Source organism: Lolium perenne, chromosome 7 (genome assembly GCF_019359855.2).
Source record: "Lolium perenne isolate Kyuss_39 chromosome 7, Kyuss_2.0, whole genome shotgun sequence".
Classification (NCBI taxonomy): Eukaryota; Viridiplantae; Streptophyta; class Magnoliopsida; order Poales; family Poaceae; genus Lolium; species Lolium perenne.
The window spans coordinates 34042567-34049758 of NC_067250.2; positions in this window are offsets into that span (position 1 = coordinate 34042567).

A 7192-nucleotide genomic window follows, 5' to 3' on the forward strand; every position below is an offset into this window, starting at 1 on the left:
CATGTATCTATGTGGCTGCTACTGTATTGGTTATCAGGTTTAAATGATGGAGGTGGAACCCGTCTATAACTTGAAGGATCGTTTTGGAGCAAAGCGCTTGCGCCTGTTCATTGATAAGAAACTTCCTGAGAACAAGCGGGATGTTATTGCAAAAGAGGAGTGCATTTAAGAGCATGCTTAGTGTTGCTCCATTCACTGTGCCAAATCGCCTTCTTGATTTTATTGTGACACATACGAGTTATCAGCTGCGTGAGTTCTTTTATCATGGGAAGAGAATTGTGTTCACTACAGACATGGTCAGGAAGGTGTTTAATGTACCATCAGGTAACAGGGCTGTTGACTTGATTAACAGGGGTGTTCCATGCCAGCTGCGTGATGTTTATAAGCAGAATAACCCAAGGCCGTGATGTCTACGCCCCCTCCTTTTCCTGTAGACAGTGTTGGGCCTCCAAGAGCAGAGGTTTGTAGAACAGCAGCAAGTTTCCCTTAAGTGGATCACCCAAGGTTTATCGAACTCAGGGAGGAAGAGGTCAAAGATATCCCTCTCATGCAACCCTGCAACCACAAAGCAAGAAGTCTCTTGTGTCCCCAACACACCTAATAGGTGCACTAGTTCGGCGAAGAGATAGTGAAATAAAGGTGGTATGAATAAATAGTAGCAACGGCACCAGAAAAGTGCTTTGCCCAGGACAGTAAACAAGCAGTAGTAACACAGCAGTAGTAACGCAGTAAAACAGTAAACAAGCAGCGATAGCAGTATTTAGGAACAAGGCCTATGGATTAGACTTTCGCTAGTGGACACTCTCAACATTGATCACATAACAGAATAGATAAATGCATACTCTACACTCTTGTTGGATGATGAACACCATTGCGTAGGATTACACGAATCCTCAATGCCGGAGTTAACAAGCTCCACAATTCAATGTTCATATTTAAATAACCTTAGAGTGCATGAAAGATCAATAAGACTAAACCAAGTACTAACATAGTATGCACACTGTCACCTTCACACTATGTAGGAGGAATAGATCACATCAATACCATCATAGCAATAGTTAACTTTGTAATCTACAAGAGATCACAATCATAGCATAAACCAAGTACTAACACGGATGCACACACTGTCACCATTACACCGTGTAGGAGGAATAAAACTACTTTAATAACATCACTAGAGAAGCACATAGATAAATTGTGATACAAAACTCATATGAATCTCAATCATGTAAAGCAGCTCATGAGATTATTGTATTGAGGTACATGGGAGAGAGATGAACCACATAGCTATGATAACCCACAAGTATAGGGGATCGCGGCAGTCTTCGAGGGTGGTATAACCCAAATTTATTGATTCGACACAAGGGGAGGTAAAGAATACTTATAAGCCTTAACAACTGAGTTGTCAATTCAGCTGCACCTGGAAAAACACTAGCAACAGGGGTGATGTGAAAGTAGCAGTAATATGAGAGCAATAGTAACAAGAATAACACAGAAAGAAGAATAGCAATATGAGAGCAATGGCACCGGAAAATAGTTGATACTACTTCCAATGACATGTAGAACAAGTATATTATGATGAGAGATGGACCGGGGTTCCCAGCGATCTACACTAGTGGTAACTCTCCAATAAGTGACAAGTGTTGGGTGAACAAATTACAGTTGGGCAATTGATAGGAATCAAAGCATTAAGACAGAACATCAAGATTATTAATTATGTAGGCATGTTTTCCAATTATAGTCGTACGTGCTCGCAATGAGAAACTTGCACAACATCTTTTGTCCTACCAGCCGGTGGCAGCCGGGCCTCAAGGGAAACTACTTGATATTAAGGTACTCCTTTTAATAGAGCACCGGAGCAAAGCATTAACACACCGTGAAAACATGTGATCCTCACATCACTACCATCCCCTCCGGTTGTCCCGATTTCTGTCACTTCGGGGCCATTGGTTCCGGACAGTGACACGTGCATACAACTTGTAGATACAATCTAAGCAACAATATAGAGCTCAAATCTAAGATCGTGCCACTCGGGCCCTAGTGACAAGCATTAAGAATAACAAGATTGCAGCAACAATAACGTCACAAACTTTATAGATAGACTAATCATAATGTATCATCCATCGGATCCCAACAAACACAACACCGATTACATCAGATGAATCTCAATCATGTAAGGCAGCTCATGAGATCATTGTATTGAAGTACATGGAGGAGAGAATACCAACTAGCTACTGCTAGAACCCGTAGTCCATGGGGGAACTACTCACGGAGCATGGTGGAGGCGGTGGCGTCGATGGAGATGGCTTCCGGGGGCACTTCCCCGTCCCGGCAGGGTGCCGGGACAGAGACTTCTGTCCCCCGAATTGGAGTTTCGCGATGGCGGCGGTGCCCCTGGAGTCTTTCTGGAGTTTCGTCAATTGGTACGGTGTTTTTAGGTCGAAAGGGATTTTATAGGCGAAGAGGCGGCGCAGGGGGGCACCTGGGGGCTCCACACCCTAGGCCGGCGCGGCCAGGGTCTGGCCCACGCCGCCTTGTGGTGTGGTGGCCCCCTGGCCCCTCTCCGACTCTTCTTCGGTGTTCTGGAGCCTTCCGGGAAAAATAGGAGGTTTGGCGTTGATTTCGTCCAATTCCGAGAATATTGCCCGAACAGCCTTTCTGGAACCAAAAACAGCAGAAAACAGGAACTGGCACTGTGGCATCTCGTTAATAGGTTAGTTCCGGAAAATGCATGAAATCATCATAAAGTGCAAGCAAAACATGTAAGTATTGTCATAAAACAAGCATGGAACATCAGAAATTATGGATACGTTGGAGACGTATCAGCATCCCCAAGCTTAGTTCCTGCTCGTCCCGAGCAGGTGAACGATAAAAAGAATAATTTCTGTAGTGACATGCTACTTACATAACCTTGATCATACTATTACAAAGCATATGAAATGAATGAAGTGACTCAAGGCAATGATCTATAGTTGCTAACAAGTAGATAACATATAGCAAAACTTTTCATGAATAATACTTTCAAGACAAGTATCAAAAGTCTTGCACAAGAGTTAACTCATAAAGCAATAAATTCAAAGTAAAGGCATCGAAGCAACACAAAGGAAGATATAAGTTTCAGCGGTTGCTTTCAACTTTCAACATGTATATCTTATGGATAATTGTCAACATAAAGTAATATGATGAATGCAAATATGCAAGTATGTAAGAATCAATGCACAGTTAACACAAGTGTTTGCTTCTTGAGGTGGAGAGAAATAGGTGAACTGACTCAACATTAAAAGTAAAAGAATGGTCCTTCAAAAAGGAAAGCATCGATTGCTATATTTGTGCTAGAGCTTTGGTTTTGAAAACATAAAGAGAGCACAAAAGTAAAGTTTTGAGAGGTGTTTGTTGTTGTCAACGAATGGTAGTGGACACACTAACTACCTCGCCAACCGGACTTCCAAGAGCAGCTCCCATGAATTATTTTTATGTTTATGCGGCACTCCTTCCAACCTTTCTTTCACAAACTATGGCTAACCGAATCCTCGGGTGCCTGCCAACAATCTCATACCATGAAGGAGTGCCTTTTTATTTTAGTTTTATTATGATGATGACACTCCCCCCAACCTTTGCTTACACAAGCCATGGCTAACCGAATCCTTCGGGTGCCTTCCAACAATCACATACCATGGAGGAGTGTCTATTTAAGTTAATTAATTCGGGACTGGGAATCCCATTGCCAGCTCTTTTTGCAAAATTATTGGATAAGCGGATGTGCCACTAGTCCATATGAGAGTCCGTCAAAAGTAAATGACAAGGTTGAAAGCTAAACACCACATACTTCCTCATGAGCTATAAAACATTAACACAAATTGAGAAGCATTTTGAATTGTTTAAAGGTAGCACTCAAGCAATTTACTTTGGAATGGCAGGAAATACCACATAGTAGGTAGGTATGGTGGACACAAATGGCATAGGTTTTGGCTCAAGGTTTTTTGATGCACGAGAAGTATTCCCTCTCAGTACAAGGTTTAGGCTAGCAAGGTTGTTTGAAGCAAACACAAGTATGAACCGGTACAGCAAAACTTACATAAAAACATATTGCAAGCATTATAATACTCTACACTGTCTTCCTTGTTGCTCAAACACTTTTACCAGAAAATATCTAGACCTTAAGAGAGATCAATTATGCAAACCAATTTTAACAAGCTTTACGGTAGTTCTCCACTAATAGGTTTAAACTACATGAAAAAAAAAACTTAATCATGATCTACTTGAGAGCTCAAAACAATTGCCAAGTGTCAAATTATCCAAGACATATGAGGCATTTTCTTTTTCCAACCAAATCACAATAAGTGATGTAGCTTCCAACTTTTATCATTGAACATTAAAAGTAAAACAAAGAACAAGTGTTCATATGAAAAAGCGGAGCGTGTCTCTCTCCCAAACAAGGATTGCTAGGATCCAACTTATTCAAACAAAAACGAAAATAAAAGCACACAGACGCTCCAAGTAAAGCACATATGGTGTGACCGAATAAAAATATAGTTTCAGGGGAGGAACCTGATAAGTTGATGAAGAAGGGGATGCCTTGGGCATCCCCAAGCTTAGACGCTTGAGTCTTCTTGAAATATGCAGGGATGAACCACGGGGGCATCCCCAAGCTTAGACTTTTCACTCTTCTTGATCATATATCATCCTCCTCTCTTGACCCTTGAAAACTTCCTTCACACCAAACTTCTCATAAACTTCATTAGAGGGTTAGTGCATAATCAAAAACTCACATGTTCAGAGGTGACACAATCATTCTTAACACTTCTGGACATTGCCCAAAGCTACTGGAGTTTAATGGAACAAAGAAATCCATCCCACATAGCAAAAGAGGCAAGGCGAAATAAAAGGCAGAATCTGTCAAAACAGAACAGTCCGTAAAGACGAATTTTATTGAGGCACCAGACTTGCTCAAATCAGAAAACTCAAAACTAATGAAAGTTGCGTACATATCTGAGGAACACGCACGTAAATTGGCATATTTTTCTGATTTTTCTACAGAGAAAACAGCTCAGATTCGTGACAGATAGAAATCTGTTTCTGCGCAGAAATCCAAATCTAGTATCAACCTTCGATTAGAGGCTTCACTTGGCACAACAAAACACAAAACTAAGATAAGGAGAGGTTGCTACAGTAGTAAACAACTTCCAAGACACAAATATAAAATAAAGTACTGTAGCAAAATAACACATGGGTTATCTCCCAAGAAGTTCTTTCTTTATAGCCATTAAGATGGGCTCAGCAGTTTTAATGATGCACTCGCAAGAAATAGTATTTGAAGCAAATGAGAGCATCAAGAGGCAAATTCAAAACACATTTAAGCCTAACATGCTTCCTATGCAAAGGAATCTTGTAAATAAACAAGTTCATGAAAAGCAAAGTAACAAGCATAGGAAGATAGAGCAAGTGTAACTTCGAAATTTTAAGCATATAGAGAGGTGTTTTAGTACCATGAAAATTTCTACTACCATATTTTCCTCTCTCATAATAATTTTCAGTAGCTTCATGAACAAACTCAACAATATAACTATCACATGCAGCATGCTTCTCATGATTTCCAAACACATAATTTTTATCAAGTTCAAGAATAGTGGAATAAAAACTTTCAAACTTACTTTTATTAATAATATAACAAGGTAGTTGATCAATCTCAAGAGATATGGGACTCATAGAATAAGTCAAGGACTCTCCAATCCCATTTTCATTAGTAGTACAATTAATAGTATCAAGTAACATAGGACCATCATCTAGAGCTTTATCATAAACATTTGCTAAGCAAAATTCTTTAGTACCATGCATTTCGACATCAGGCACAAACAAAGCATTATCATAAGATTTATCAAAGTAGCATGGATTATCATAAATAACAGTAGCATAATTATTCTCACAAGTTTTACTCATAGGGAATATTTCAAGAGAATCCACAGGAACATAACATTCAACCTCTTTCGGTAAGCATGGAGGACAATCAAATAGTGTAAGAGATAAAGAGTTACTCTCATTAGAAGGTTGGCATGGGTAGCTAATCCATTCTTCCCCCTTTTGTTCGTCGCTCTCCTCTTCTTTTTCATCCAATGAGCTTTCAGGTTCATCAATTTCCTCCTCTTTTTCATCCAATGAGCTTTCGGGTTCATCAATTTCTTCTTCCACCGGTTCCTGCAAATTGTGAGTGCATTCTTGTGCATTAATGTGTCTCTCTTTATAATCAAGGATATAAGGATTCCTACTGTAGCATTCTATGCAAGAATTAAGGATAGTAGAGACATAATCTTTAAGGTCCTTACAAATAGCACAAGTTTCATAATTCTCAACCATGAAGGATTCTATCTCGGAGGCTCCCATAAATAAGACAAATTGTTCTACCTCTTCGAACCCATAATGAATATAGCAATTCCGATTATAGTTCTTAATTAAAAATTCCTCACTAAAGCCACATTGAAATTTAAGATGTTTAGTATCCTGTTAAGAGCAACAGTTTATATCATGGCGTATAAGCAAGATTCTAGCAATTGTATTCAATTTTTCTATCATAGCACTCATTATTTTACCAGTTCTTGATTCTCTATAATTATTATAACATTCTATAAGCTCCAAGTAGGTTGTTGGTTCTCCCATAACAGCAGTTTTTAATTTTTTGGTTTTTCAAATTTTTATGGATTTTTGGGTATATGAGACAAATAAAACAAGACAAAAATAAACTAAGCAAAAGTAAACTACGCAAAATAATACTAGACAGAAATAAACTAAGCACAAATAAACTAGACAAAAGTAAACTAAGCAAAACAAAATAAAATAAAACAGAGAGAGAGGTAGAGTGTACTCCCCAGGTGAACTTATGAGTAGAGCTATGCCTCCCCGGCAACGGCGCCAGAAAACAGTCTTGATAACCCACAAGTATAGGGGATCGCGGCAGTCTTCGAGGGTGGTATAACCCAAATTTATTGATTCGACACAAGGGGAGGTAAAGAATACTTATAAGCCTTAACAACTGAGTTGTCAATTCAGCTGCACCTGGAAAAACACTAGCAACAGGGGTGATGTGAAAGTAGCAGTAATATGAGAGCAATAGTAACAGTAACACAAAGCGATAATAGCAATATGAGAGCAATGGCACCGGAAAATAGTTGATACTACTTCCAATGACATGTAGAACAAG